This window comes from Schistocerca gregaria, chromosome 5, assembly GCF_023897955.1.
Source record: "Schistocerca gregaria isolate iqSchGreg1 chromosome 5, iqSchGreg1.2, whole genome shotgun sequence".
Lineage (NCBI taxonomy): Eukaryota > Metazoa > Arthropoda > Insecta > Orthoptera > Acrididae > Schistocerca > Schistocerca gregaria.
In genome coordinates, this window is record NC_064924.1 from 277,855,042 (window position 1) to 277,870,552 (window position 15,511).

The window sequence follows — 15,511 nt, forward strand, 5'->3', positions numbered from 1 at the left end:
TTTTAGGTATGTTGTACAGGGACCTACCGTAAGTATCTGCTAGCGGCTTTTCGTGTGTTTTCGAGAAAATCAATATTTAAGTTTTATGCGCATTTCCTATACCTGTCTAGCGGTTCTAGGCGCTACAGTCTGGAACCGCGCGACCGCTACGGTCGCAGGTTCGAATCCTGCCTCGGGCATGGATGTGTGTGATGCCCTTAGGTTAGTTAGGTTTAAGTAGTTCTAAGTTCTAGGGGACTGATGACCACAGAAGTTGCGTCCCATAGTGCTCATAGCCATTTGAACCATTTGAACCTATACCTGTGACGTTGGTCAAGTTCGAGCAAGTGAGCGTCGCGCAGCAGCTAAGGTTCACGGCCACCATCTTGGCGGGAAAGGTTCGAATCCTGTCCGTGTAACTTTATTTCAATATAATCGTACAGAATATCATTAAATGGCATACATTTCCGCCGTAGTAATTTCATTAATAAATCAATCATTATAGCACACTTTCTTCAAATGTGTTTCCTTTTGTAGTTCGTAATTGAGATTCCACATATTTGGATAACTTTCGCTTCCTGCATCCCCTAGACGTGACTTCGCCACTTCTTATTCACTCTCTCTGATAAACATGACAGATACTAGTTAACGATACTCTCTACTGGGAAATCGAAAAAAAGTTCACGGGCATAATTCGAAACTTCACAGCCAGCGTGGTAACCGTGAAACTTAGCCACTGTACTACGTTCGGTTGCTCCCAACGTCCCTATCGTTACAGGTGTAGGAATTGCACGTAAAAATTTAGTGTTTATTTTGTCGAGAACTATAGGGCGTCATATACAAAACCTATAGGTTAGTTTACGTACCTCTACAACATAAGATTAATCAAAATTCGTGATTAATAGGTCTGATTGAAAGTGGGAACTCAAATAACCGTAATGTTCGCATCTGCTGGTCAGAACTTCCCCATGAACTTGTTCCGTATCAAAGAGATTACCAAAAATTAAAAGTTTTTTTTCTGTGCTGTGTCCCGACGCCAAGTGTGACGGACCACATTTGTTCCTCGCTGAAGCTACCGTAACAGGGGTGGCGTATTTGTACATGTTGCAAGAATGGCTCTTACCACAATTAGAAGGCGAAGCTAAACAAAAACGTTATTTCTTTTTGTATGAGATTGGTTGAACGTCGATTTCCCTGACCGTTGTCGTGGTCGTAATGGTCAGTACGGCAGAGCTCGTTTACTCTAGCCTCCACTCTAGCCTCAACTGACGTCACGCCATGCTATTTTTTTTCCTTTCGGACTTTATAAAAGGTCGTGTCAACGTTTGCCAGAGCTGAGACACAGAAATGAAGAGGCTATTGATTCCGTTACTCTGGAATCGGTACCCAAAGCGTGGGAAGAAGTGGATTCTTGTCTGGATGTGTGTCGTGTAACTAAAGGTGCATATACTGAACATCTGTAAGAAAATTACGTTAGTTTTTCCTTCAGTTTTAAGCATGGTTTGTTGTAAAATATCTAAATTAAACTGTTATAGTAGACCACTGAACGTGGTATACAGGATGGTCATAAAAGAATCACCCTGTATACATCACTATGGCTGCTCATGACGCCTCACTGGCGGTATGCGTATTGCCACGATCTTTTTCAGTTCTTTCTGTCGATTCAGAGACTGCCAACAACGTTAGTTGTGTCGTAATAAGTTTTCCAGAAACATGAACAGTCGAATAACGTCTGACTTCATTGTTGACACGGTACGCTGATATACCTATCTGAAAACACAAAATTACTAAATGCAATATTTATCTAAAATAACTATTGCCTACAGCTAGCAGGCTGAACTCTGGATCATTCAAAGAGGGCAATTTGGTAGCAAGCAAGACAGTACAGGAACTAGGACAGGTGATATATTTAAAGATATCGGGCACCCGATATAACGACATTTCAAAAAATATCGTTGTCGGCTGTCGATATGTCAGAAGAAAAGTAGCGATATATTGATATATCGACGAAAAAAATCGAAATAAAAGTATTGGCTGCACATTGTAAATATACTGCCGGTTTTAGAGCTGTATATTTAAGTATTTATTTATTACTAGATGTTCTATACATCAACAAGTTAGCAGTCCGTTCATCCCCCTTAAAGCAAGAATTGAAAGGAAAACGATCCACGTTAATGTTTGGTGACGACCACAATAAATTGTGTCCGATGGATCTGTCGCTCGATTTCGCCATATATTGGATTTGTCTCGAACAGTTCGCTGATTTTTCATTTCTGCAAACACCTGCCACCTAGCAGTTGTAGTGTCAAAATAGGGAGGTGAAGCTAGAAGTTGCAGTTTCTGGGAATAGCGCCGAGCACCCATTACGTCAGCGAGTTTACCCTCACACGTCCCCGCTCCCGCTCACCGCGAAGACCAATCTTTTAATTTAGATTTTTGTTTATTTTCACTTTTGAAGAATGCCTATGTGAAGACGTAGCACACTAGTTACGTTAAAAATTGTTTTTTTATATTTATTTATTTATTTGTTTATTTATTTATTTAGTTTTACATCTCAAATCTTGTTATTCCACTCACTCCACCACCCGCCAGTGCAGCAAGACTCCACACAGTGAAAGACAAATTATGTTCTACTGCGATTTCAAAAGAATGATCCCAAATATTTACCAAAATTTGCAAAACAAAATTAAATAAAATAAAAATGTCGGCACTCGACACTGCCATGTCTATGTTGCATATCGATATGTAAGAAGAAGAAATCTCGCGGATGTTCATCGGTACGTTTCTGGAAGTACATCGATGTATCGGTATATCGATATTTAATCAACAGGAATTTACAAACTTGCAGTCGAGTTGCACCGACAAAAAATCTCCTACCGCGTTGCTAGTCATTGTACTCTTTCTGGTATATTTTCTCCACTCGGATCACAGTATTACCATGAACAACATCAAACAGGAAAGCGGTAACTTTTAGTTACAAGGTGAATCAATCTAATATTTGCGCATTCTGTCTCACGACATTTAGCAATGAGACGTGTTACAGTAATTTAAGAAACAAGAAAACGTACTCTGAAATGAATCACGAAGTTGCAGGTTCGAAAATGCCCCAAAACAAAACTGAGTGTCTCATTAAATTGCCGTGCCAGACAGATACTCAACTATATCACACATTCTAATATTCTTACTATTTGTTATTATCCAAGACAGGAGGAAGACCAGCAGTGGACGTAAATTTTTAATGTGTTTGTTGCAAATCGATTTCAATGCAACTGTATCCAAGTCGTGACGACTCACGAAGGAATTATCCGAATGTAATGGAAATCGGTAGATGTGATGTACGTGTCCTGAAAACAAATGACTACAACTTAAGAAAAATGTTCATAATTTACTCTAGAGAAAGAGCATTTTAAATCGAGTAAGTGAGCAATGCGTTGGTGGTGACCGAGCGGTTCTAGGAGCTTCAGTCCGGACCCGCGCCACTGCTAGGGTCGCAGGTTCCAATCCTGCCTCGGGCCGGCCGGAGTGGCCGAGCGGTTCTAGGCGCTGCAGCCTGGAACCGCGCTACCGCTACGGTCGCAGGTTCGAATCCTGCCTCGGGCATGGATGTGTGTGATGTCCTTAGGTTAGTTAGGTTTAAGTAGCTCTAAGTTCTAGGGGACTGATGACCTCAGATGTTAAGTCCCATAGTGCTCAGAGCCATTTTTGTGTACGGTGGGCTGTAGTCAGGTTGGTATCCCATCACTTTCCAGGGCGTCTCCAGACAAGTCGTCGCGAACATTACAGATAACAAACATCAGTTAAACTCCCCCATATGAATCAAACTAATTTAATGGATGGTTGTTTTAGGTTACATTCTAAACGAGATGGGAAAAAAAATCTAGGCACGTTATATTGCATTTGTTTGAATCAATGCCTACCGATATTTTTTTCTCAATTTCCTCATCCCTCAAAGTATCTCTCCTCCAGGAATCATCACACATTTCACTAACGTGATACGCAGCTCTGGCAATGTTTGTTGACGTGAAAAATATCGAATTGCATCGTGATTCGGTGTCCACTTGTAACTGGCTGTGCAAATCAGTTCAGAACTCTGAAGAAGCCAACGGCACGCAACATAATGGGCTAACTCGCTTTGGCACCTGGACATAATAGAAAAATGGACATAAAATCTTGTTATTTTTAGATTTTTTTGGGTCGCTGATTACGAATACGACGTCTTAATTTTAAAAAATTCGAAATGGTGCATCAAAAATTATAAATTCAGCGTATTCTAGTAAAATTTCATGTATAAAGTATTTTGTCGTCACTGATAATGAACGAGTTGAAACTGACGTAATCAATTGTTATATTCGGTATTTTATATTTCTTCGTCGAAATCGTAGCAACATTCGTTGCTTGTGTCATTATCGCTATCGGTAGGTCGCTGTCGCGGCGTCCAGTGTGAGATGCTTCGATGATCAGGTCTTTTACCCCATGTGGCGTCTGTTTATCTTCTTCAGTTCACGTTTCTTGGAATCTCGAGATGAGTGAATTCGAAAATGCCAAAGCCGATGGGATGCGTCATGCACTGTTTTTTCACGGGAATGTTTAAGTGTAAAATATTTCGATAACGCTGGATATCCTTATTACAGATTCCTGCGGTTCTCCAGGCAGCCGACAGGCAACGGAGCAGATACGATTACGGCATATCCGTGCATCCAAACTATGTAGACTGATATCGGCATCGGTCATCATTGCAGAAATAGTGTATTAATGCACAATAATAGCCTATCTATGACAAAAATGACCGTCCAATAAAAACGCGCAAATATGTGTACGCAAATGCAGCTGAACTCGTTAACTATACTACTAAGGTAGTAGGAGAGCCATTTACGAAAGTGGAGCTACGCAGAGGGAAATGTTTTACCAACGATTTCGAATAAAACCGATAGTAGGTTAGTTTTATGTCGATATATTCCCGTTTTTCTCCTTAGTTTTCTGACTGCTTTGATGCGACCTCCCACCACTTCCTCTCCTGTGCCAACCTGTTCATCTCAGAGTAGAACTTGCAACCTATGTCCTCAATTATTTGTTGTATATATTCCAGTCTCTTTCTTCCCCTACAGCTTTTGAACTCTACAGATCACTGATTCTGCGGAGAACGTCCTCATACCTTACCTTATCAGCCTACTTAATTGTCAACACACTTCCGTAACACCACATCTCAGATCCTTAGATTCTATTTATTTACAGTTTTCCCACAGTCCATGTTTCGCTACCATACAATGCTGTGCTTAAAACGTACATTCTCAGAAATGTCTTCCTCAAATTAAGGCCTATGGTTGATACCAGGAGAATTATCTTGACCAGAAATGCCCTTTTTGCCAGTTCTTATCTGTTTTTTATGTTCTCCATGTTCCGTGCGTCATGGGTTATTTTGTCGCCTAGCTATCAGAATTCTCAAACTTCGTCTACTTCGTGATCGCCAATTCTGATGTTAAGACTCTCGCTGTTCTCATTTCTGCTACTTCTCATTACTTTCGTCTTACTACGGTTTATTCGCAATCCATATTCTCTACTCATTAGACTGTTCGTTTCATTCATCAAATCCTGTAATTCTTCCTCACTTTAACTGAGGACAACAATGTAAATGAGCGAATCTTATCATTGACCATTTCGTCTTGAATTTTAATTCCACTTTTGAACCATTCTTTCATTTCCTTCAATGCTTCTTCAATGTATAGATTGAACAGGTGGGGGCGAAAGATTGCATCCCTGGCTTACACCCTTTTTAATCCGAACAGTTCGTTCTTGGTCTTTCAGTCGTATTTTTCTCTCTTGGTTCTTGTTCATATTGTACATTACCTGTGTCGCTAAAGTTTATCCCTATTTTTCTCAGAATTTCTGACAGCTTATACCATTTTTACGTTGTCGAACGCTTTTTTCAGATCGACAAATCTTATTAACAGGTCCTGACTTTTCTTCAGTCCTGCTTCCATCATCAATTGCAACGTCGGAACTCTCTCTCTCTCTCTCTCTCTGGTGCATTTACCTTTCCTAAAGCCGAACTTCTACTGGTATATCGCCAGTTTCATACATTCGACACACTAACGTGAATAGTCGTTTTGTTGCCACTACCCAAAGATTATTGAAATTCTGATGGAATGTTATCCGTCTCTTCTGCCTTATTTGATTTTAAGTCTTCCAGAGCTCTTCTGAAACTCTCATTCCAATACTGCATCCCCTGTCTCTTCCCTGTCGACTCCTTTTTCTTCTTCTGACACTTCTCCAGACAAGTCTTACCCCTCATAGAGACCTTCAACGTACTCTTTCCACCTATCTGCTCTCTTCTCTGCGTTTAACAACAGAATTCCCAATACACTCCTAACGTTACCGCCCTTGCTTTTAATTTCACCGAGTCCGTCCTCCCGACAATCGAATCTTTTTCGATTTCTTCACATCTTTCGTCAACAATTTCGTCTTGGCTTCCCTGCACTTCCTATTTATTTCATTCCTAAGTGACTTGTGTTTTTGTATCCCTCGATTTCCCTAAACATTTTTGTACTTCCTTCATGCGTCGATCAAATGTAATAATTCTTCTGTTACCCACGGTTTCTTCTCGGTTACCTACTTTATGCCTATGTTTTCCATTGCAACTACTGTGATTGCTCTTTTTAGAGATGTCCATGCTTTTTCAACTGTGCTGCCTACTGAGTTTTTCATTATCACTGTATCTGTAGCCTCAGAGAACTTCGAGCGTATCTCTTCATTTCTTAGTACTTCAGTATCCCACTTCTTTGCTTATTGATTGTTTCTGACTAGTCTCTTACATTTCAGCCTACTCATCATCACTACGTCTGTCGGTGTTCTTGAAATCCAATATCTGATTTCGGATCTCTGCGTTAGCATGATGTGATCTAACTCTAATCTCCGGGTCTTTTCCATGGGTACCTACCCCTCTTGTGATTCTTCAACGGAGTATTCGCTATTACACCGGTTAAAGGTGTCAGAACCATGTCTGCTAGAGCGCTACACTTGTTATTTTATTTTGACAGATGGGTCGCGTCCGTATGTTAAACAAAATCCGAAAATTGTGTAGTCGTCCGATTCACTGTTTACCAGCCATTCTCAAATCACGTATCATATCGACTTGTGACTGGACCGCAGCAATGGTCAAGTATGCATTAGTGTAATCTGCAAAAGATGTCGTGGGATTAAAGTCGGAACGCGCAGCTTTTTCTGTTTCTATTCTGTCCAGGTTTTGTTGCGAGTTGTCCACAGTGCACCACCTCCAACAGGACCGTGGTTATTACTGTACTATGGTGTTGAAACTATCCTTCGGGTTGATGACAGTTTTAGCTTTTTGTAGATGATTATTGCTTTAGCTTTGTATACATTAAAGAGGCCTGGAGATACTGGAAGGTTTCAGATAGATAGAGGTTTAAGAACCAGATTTTAAATTGTAAGACATTTCCAGCGGCAGATGTGGACTCTGACGACAATTTACTGGTTTTGAACTGTAGATTAAACCTGAAGAAACAGCAAAAAAAGAATTTAAGGAGTTGCGACCTGGATAAACTGAAAGAACCAGAGGTTGTAGAGAGTTTTAGTGAGAGCATTAGCGAACGATTGACAAGAATAAGGGAAAGACATACGGTAGAAGAAGCTTGGATAGCTTTGAGAGATGAAATGGTGAAGGCAGGAGAGGATCAAGTAGGTAGAAAGACGAGAGCTAATAGAAATCCTTAGGTAACAGAAGAGATATTGAATTTAATTAATGGAAGGAGAAAATATAAAAACGCAGTAAATGAAGAAGGCAAAAAGGAATATAAACGTCTCAAAAAAGAGATCGACAGGAAGTACAAAATGGCAAAGCAGGGATGGCTAGAGGACAAATGTAAGGATGGAGAGGCATATATCACTGGGGTAAAATAGATACTGCCTACAGGAAAATCAAAGAGACCTTTGGAGAAAAGAGAACCACCTGCATGAATATCAAGAGCTGAGATGGATAACACGTCCTAAGCAAAGAAGGGAAAGCAGAAAGGTGGAAAGGGTGTATAGAGGGTCTGTACAGGGGCGATGTGCTTGAGGGAAATGGAAGAAGACGTAGATGAAGCTGAAATGGTGGATATGATAATGCGTGAAGAATTTGACAAAGCACTGAAAGACCTAAGTCGAAACAAGGCCCCGGGAATAGACAACATTCCATTAGAACTACTGATAAACTTGGGAGAGCCAGCCATGAAAAAAACTGTTCCATCTGGTGAGCAATATGTATGGGACAGGCGAAATACCCTCAGACTTCAAGAAGGATATAATAATTGCAATCAGGAAGAAAGCAGGTTTTGGCAGGTGTGAAAATTACGGAACTGTCAGTTTAATAAGTCACGGTTGCAAATTACTGACGCGAATTCTCTACAGACGAACGAAAAGACTGGTAGAAGCCGACCTCGTAGAAATGTTGGAACACGCGAGGGAATACTGACCCTACGACATATCTTAGAAGATAAGTTAAGGAAAGGCAAACCTACGTTTCTAGCGTTTGTTGACAATGTTGACTGGAATACTAAATGGTTGAAATGGCTCTGAGCACTATGGGACTTAACAGCTGAGGTCATCAGTCCCCTAGAACTTAGAACAACTTAAACCTAACTAACCTAAGGACGTCACACACATCCATGACCGTGGCAGGGTTCGAACCTGCGACCGTAGCGTGGAGGGTAAAAATCGTAGAGGGAAACCGAGAGAGGAATACGCTAAGCAGATACAGAAGGATGTAGGTTGCAGTAGTTAATTGGAGATGAAGAGGTTTGCACAGGATAGAGCAGCATGGAGAGCTGCCTCAAACCAGCCTTTGGACTGAAGACCACAACAACTTATAGCTTTAGCACTTTATGTTGACGAGCCAAGCAGAGTTGCGTTAAGACTGAGCACATGCCCCGCGGGGGACGAGAAGCCGGCTTGTCGGGTGGAGGAATTCCGCCGGCGGTCGTTTTCACTGCCAGCCACAACTACAGGCACCGCCTGGTGAGGCGCCGGAGACGGCCGACCGCAGCCGAGGTGAGCCGAGCGGCGCCGGGGATGCCACCGGCCATCAGTCGCCGTCGGCAGACAGTAGTGCATCGGCAGGAGTGCGGTTGGGTGCCGCAGCGCAGGGCAAGGACGCCTCCACAGGGCGCAGGAAACTCCACACAGGTACGCGCCTGCCCCTAGCCTAGAGCACTGTCCGAGGTTGTCTATCCCTAATGTACACTTGACGTGCACTGCACGCGCGTTTTATTTCTTTTTATTGGGACGTCGTCGTTGTAGCCATCAGTCTGAGCACTGCTTTGCTGCAGCTCAGTTCATCTCCACGTAACTACAGCACTCGTACATCCACTTAAAGCTATTTGGTGTATTTAAGCGCTCGTCTTCAGACGTTACTTCTGTCGGCGTAATTGTAGTAGTATTTCCCATAATGGGACTCGTCGAATCAACGAGAGCTCCGTAATGAATGGGGTAATGAAGGTTCCAGCATGAAAATAGTGATATTTAGGAACTCCTAAAGCAACTTAATTGAACAATATTTGCATTTAGTATCAGTGTATAGCTTTGGGAGAGACAGACGAGTAAGTTGACATTTTTTGCAGATTTTCTTTCAGCAATATCATATTGAATAATGTTCTGGAGTGACATATCTTTAAGAATGACAGTGTTAATTGCGCAAAAACGTGCTGTTAGAATAATGTGTGGTGCTCAACCACGATCATCTTGTAAACATCTGTTTAAGGAGTTGGACATTCTGACAACTGTGGATTGGGTGTTTGTGTTGTCCTCGTCATTTGAAAGTGGTTCAAATGGCTCTGAGCACTATGGGAGGTCATCAGTTCCCTAGAACTTAAAACTACTTAAACCTAACTAACCTTAGGACAACACACACATCCATGCCCGAGGCAGGATTCGAACCTGCGACCGTAGCGCCTCATCATTTCATAATCATCATTATTCCTGATAGTGGCTAGATTTGACTGCGTAAAAAATTGGAGAGTGAAAAAATTGGGACTTTGTACGGGCGCTGACGACCGCGCAGTTGAGCGCCCCTCACACCAGTCATCATCATCATTCTGACAACTGCTTCACAGTATATTCATTCCCTGATGAATTTTGTAGAAAATAATCCACTACATTTCAAAAGGAAGAGTGATGTACGTAGTTACACTACTAGAAGGAATAATTACATTCATTACTTCACTTTGAAGTTGCCTTTAGCGAAAAAAGGGATATACAGTGCTGCAACAAAAATTGTTCATCATTTACTCAGTAATATAAAATGTCTGACAGACAGGAAAGTAAAATTTGAAAACAAACTGAGAAAGTTTCAATCTGACAACTCCTTCTACTCCGTAGAAGAATTTCTATTACTGTTATTTGAAAAGGTTGTTGGTCGAATTTACTAATTCGTAACATCTGTATATCTTTTTTCTTTTTGGGGAAAAAAACTCAGATGTTCAGAATATGACCATATTTTCAAATTAACTTGTGATATGAAAGTAAAATGTCTCGTTCCATATCATTACGAGCAAAATGATCCATGGAACACGAAACTAACTACGTAACTAATTGGGATCTCAAATCATCCATGGGCGACCAAAGTTTCACGAAACGTTCAATAGATTCTACGACAGGATGTACTACTATAACCTTTGACACTGAAATTATAGATTGCGTATCGGTTAAAAAATGGTTCAAATGGCTCTGAGCGCTATGGGACTTAACAGCTGAGGTCACCAGTCCCCTAGAACTTAAAACTACCTAAACCTAACTAACATTAGGACATCACACACATCCATGCCCGAGCAGGATTCGAACCTGCGAACGTAGCGGTCGCGCGGTTCCAGACTGAAGCGCCTAGAACTGCTCGACCACATCGGCCGGCGCGTATCGGTTCCCGACGTGGATGCGCGACTACATTTTTGTATCCGACTCTCTCAGACGCTGTTCAGACAGTAGCCAAATTATCATAACAACTTTTTTTCCAAGACTCCAAGACGTCTTATCACACAACGAAGCACTACGAACGTAGGCAGCTCTACCACTATTTCTCTGTAGCCCGCCATTGGGCCGGCCGCTGTGACCGAGCGGTTCTAGGCGCTTCAGCCGGGAACAGCGCTGCTGCTACGGTCGCAGGTTCGGATCCTGCTTCGGACATGAATGTGTGTGATGTTCTTAGGTTAGTTAGGTTTAGGTAGTTCTAAGTCTAGGGGACTGACGACCTCAGGTGTTAAGTCCGATAGTGCTTAGAGCCATTTGAACCATTTTCTAGCCCACGATTGCACCAGCGATACACGTTCCTTACTTTCAAGGGCTAGGTATTATTTGACCTGCTATCGCTGCAGAGGATTGGTTTCTTTGGAGTTGGGAGTGTGAATAGTCTGTCTTGCACAAATACTGCAATCCTACATTACTGATGCCTCAGAGAGTGTCCTAGTAACCGACCCATTCGCATACATTTTGTCAAGTTGTCCCTAAAGCTCACCTTCTTGCCCTTCCAAATCAGCGCTCCCTCATTTGTTATCTAGTCTACGCACCTAGTGGCACAACTGGAGTACGGCACTTATCTGACTGACAAAAAAAAAAAAAAAAAAAAAAGAGGGCATAAGAATAGAGGATGAGGGATGGCGAAGTAGGAGGAGGAAGAGGAAAAGAAGAGGTAGGACTGGAGATCACTAATGTGGGAAGAGGGTGCAGACGTGTGAAAGGAAGCCATGAACAGAGTCACAATGGATTTCATTGAGTTACAGTTCAGTAAGAACTACCACCTCCCTGATACAGGTAGCCGTATTTCTTGTTCTCTGTCACTAAGTGGAGTCACTCTCTTTATGCCAAGTGAGCCAACGCAACGAAAGAGTAAAGAGTATATTTTGCATTCGTTGTTTCGTTCGTTTCGTTTTGCATGGACAGACAGTGAATCAGTGAAAAAGGAATCGGGTTATTGTTGCAAGCAGTGTGGCTTTCGGTGTTTTCCATTGTTTCGAATTGTATCGTACGGAAGTCACTGAGCCGCTAAACATTTACTGTACCGCAAAGTTACGTTGATCTCAGGTAACGAATAAACAACCTGATAAGCGATGAGGATTAAACAAAATGTCGGGGAATTAAACAAAATATCGGGGGTTGTCAGGACGGGACACAAAGTGGAATTTAGCTCTGGGCGCCAGTTATTGCCATAATCATTTAAGCGCTTTTCTGTACCACCCCACTTTAGAAGTTACTACTCTTTTAACGTCTATAAAAGCCTTACTAACACTTTCTTACTTTCCACCTAGATAAACTCCTCTTGCCCAGAAAAGATTTTCTTGTTATGGCCAGTTTGCATTTTCTATACAATTACTTCAGTCATCTAAAGTTAAATTTGCTTCCCAAACAGCAAAACTCGAGCACTACAACACCTTACTTTCTACTCCAGCTACCCCAGCATCATCCGACTGCATCCAGTAACTATATTTTGATTCTATTCATGCTTATCTTAAACCTTTTTTAAAGGCCGTTTAACTAATCTTGCAAGTCTTTGATACCACAGATAGAATTACAAAACCATTAGAAAATCTGTTTTTATTTATGCTCCCTGTACTTTAATTCGTGTTCCAAATTTCTTCGTGATTTACTTTAGTGCTTGCCCGACGTTCAGATCGAATAACATGTGGATGGGCTCTAACCCTTTATCATTCCTTTTTCATGCCTGGCAATTGTAACTGCCGTCCGGATTTTGTAAAAGTTGTAGGTAATTTTACACTCCCTGTATTTTATTTCATTTTCAGTCGTGAGATCAGCATTCTCTCGCGTGTTCTTTTGTTTCTCCTGAACCAAAACTGATTTTCGCCCTGTTGTTCTCTTCTTCTGTATATAATTCGTGGTAATATGCTTCGACCATGACATATTAATCTGATGGTTTCGTAGTATTCACACCTGGTGGTAGCTGGCTATACTGGGAAATATTGTAGTATTGCTCTATCGACGAGTGGATTAAACAAACACCATTTTCTTAAAAAAAATATTGGCTTTCGAGACGTGCCCATGCAGCCGTCTCAGCGTTGGAAAGACGATACGCCAATGTGTTACGACAATTTAGAAGATTCATTGCGGTCAAACCGACCTGGTATGAAGTTAAATAGTCTTAGATTCATTATGTGACAAGATGCAAGCGATTTTTGTGTCACTTATGACGACATGAATATAAAGACAAAGCATCACCTAATCCCTGAGCTAGCAGAAAATCTACATCCCGTCTGGACATCGAACCCAAGCCCCTTCGGTTAGCAATCTGGCGCACTGACCTGGCAGCTACGGAGGCGAACAAACGAAAACAATACCTGGCTATAGTTTCTATGCGAAATCCAATTCGTATGTGTAACTCATATGAAATAGCTTGAGGCTCCTTAAGGATAGCTCATCGCTACGGGTGAACAGTATTTAGCGGACGCTGCAGGCTGTGACTATTAAACCGACGTCTGGGTACGGGATCCCGCCTCGGATGAAGACGTACATTTGAAAATACTTCGCGAAATACGTTGTTGTTACTGATGAATAGCTGAATAGATGGTTCCAGAAGGCCAAATCATCCGTTGCGATACTGACCTATCAAAGCTGATTGCTGATCCCGACTAGGTCGTATATACGGTTTATAAGCTGTGTCGTTCCTAGTGAAACTGCAGCTTCTCGTTATTCTATGAACACTCAAGGAGAACATCTTGACTAGAAAAGAAGTTAAACGCTTTAATGTATGTCCTGCCGAATGTATGTCGAGGCGACACACCAACTACTTCTTGTATTCTCCCTGTGAACAGGTGCTTCGCTACTGTTGCTGAACAAGTGCCTATACCTCTTAAAGTATGCGTTGTAGACCCCATATTTATTGGACAGTTTTCTAGTTTTGTCCATACTACCTCCTCCATACATATGGAAACCAAAGAGCTTGCAGCAGAAATGTGTCACAGTATCGAACATCAACAAGTCTTCATACCCCTTAACGTATTCATTTCGGAGCCCATGTTTACTAGATATCTTTCTAAAATTTTGGTCCATACTACCACCTCCGAAAGTTACACTATGTGATCAAAAGAATCCGGACGCATGGCTGAAAATGACTTACAAGTTCATGGCGCCGTCCATCGGTAATGCTGGAATTCAGTATGGTGTTGGTCCACTTTTAGCCTCGATGAAAGCTTCACCTCTCGCAGACATACGTTCAATCAGGCGCTGGAAGGTTTCTTGGGGAAAGACAGCCCAATCTTCATGGAGTGCTTAGCTGAGGAGAGGTATCGATGTCGGTCGGTGAGGCCTGCCACGAAGTAGGCGCTCCAATACATCCCAGAGGTGTTCTGTAGGATTCAGGTCAGGACTCTGTGCAGGCCAGTCCTTTACGGGGATGTTATTGTGAAACAACTCCGCCATAGGCCGTGCTTTATGAACAGGTGCTCGACCGTGTTGAAAGATGCAGTCCCCGTCCGCGAAGCGCTCTTCAACAGCGGGAAGCAAGAAGATGCTAACAAAACAGTGTAGGCCTGTGCTGTGGTGGTGCCACGCAAAACAACAAGGGGTGTAAGCCCCCTACATGAAAAACACGACTACTCCTTAACAGCCCCGCCTCCGAATTTTACTGTTGGCACTACACACGCTGGCAAATGACGTTCACCGGGCATTCGCCAAATCCACGCCCTGCCATCAGATTGCCACATTGTGTACCGTGATTCGTCACTCCAAACAACATTTTTCCGCTGTTCAATTGTCCAATGTTTACGCTCCTTACACCAAGAGAGACGTCATTTGGCATTTACCGGCGTGATGTGTGGCTTATGAGCAGCCGCTCTGCCATGAAATCCAAGTTTTCTCACCTCCCGCCTAACTGTCATAGTACTTGCAGTGGATCCTGATGCAGTTTGAAATTCCTGTGTGATGGTCTGGATAGATGTCTGCCTATTACACATTACGACCCACTTTAACTGTCGGCGGTCAGTGTCAGACAACAGAAGCGGTCAGCCGGTACGCTTTTGTGCTGTACGCGTCCCTTCACGTTTCCACTTCACTATCACATCGGAAACGGTGGACCTAGGGGTGTTTATTTTCGCTTATAACTTCCGATTCGATTGTTTCCAGACCATGGCCCCTGACCTCAAATTGATACATTTCTCCATCATCCCTGAACGCAGTTTCTAACTGTAGCCGCCTACTTGCCTTAACTGTGTCAAACCTGTATCTAAGGTTATATCCGTTAATGAGAAGATCAAGAAAACATTTTAAATTTTTAAATTCAGTCAGAAAAATGCAAAATCAATTTTTTGTTGCCCCTGGAAGCCGTTAGATAGGCAACTTAGGTGACAGCGCACCGAGTAGGTCGTTTAGTGATATACATTATTTTCGACACGAAACTATTGTCCGCTGTTTGTTTCGCAAGCATGCAGTGGGCAAATACTCGGTACTTTTCTTGATCGTTTGGCTTCAGTTCTTGTGTAAGTTGAATTTTGTAGGTGCAGATCATCTTTCAGAATTCATGTCATTGTGTTTCTGGAATACC

The 15,511-nt window shown here is 42.2% G+C and overlaps 1 protein-coding gene across 14 annotated transcripts in view; it reads left to right on the top strand.

The window, feature by feature from the left end:
- LOC126272953 (uncharacterized) overlaps positions 1-15,511 on the top strand; it is a 960,200-nt gene that overhangs the window by 585,267 nt on the left and 359,422 nt on the right. For 4 of the 14 annotated variants that reach the window (XM_049976266.1, XM_049976267.1, XM_049976268.1 and 1 more), the window contains exon 1: positions 9,068-9,156. The exons of the other annotated variants lie outside the window; for them this stretch is intronic. The gene's annotated coding sequence lies outside the window, so the exon portion shown is untranslated. Of the gene's footprint in view, positions 1-9,067; positions 9,157-15,511 lie in introns of those variants that run through there. 14 annotated transcript variants of the gene reach the window in all.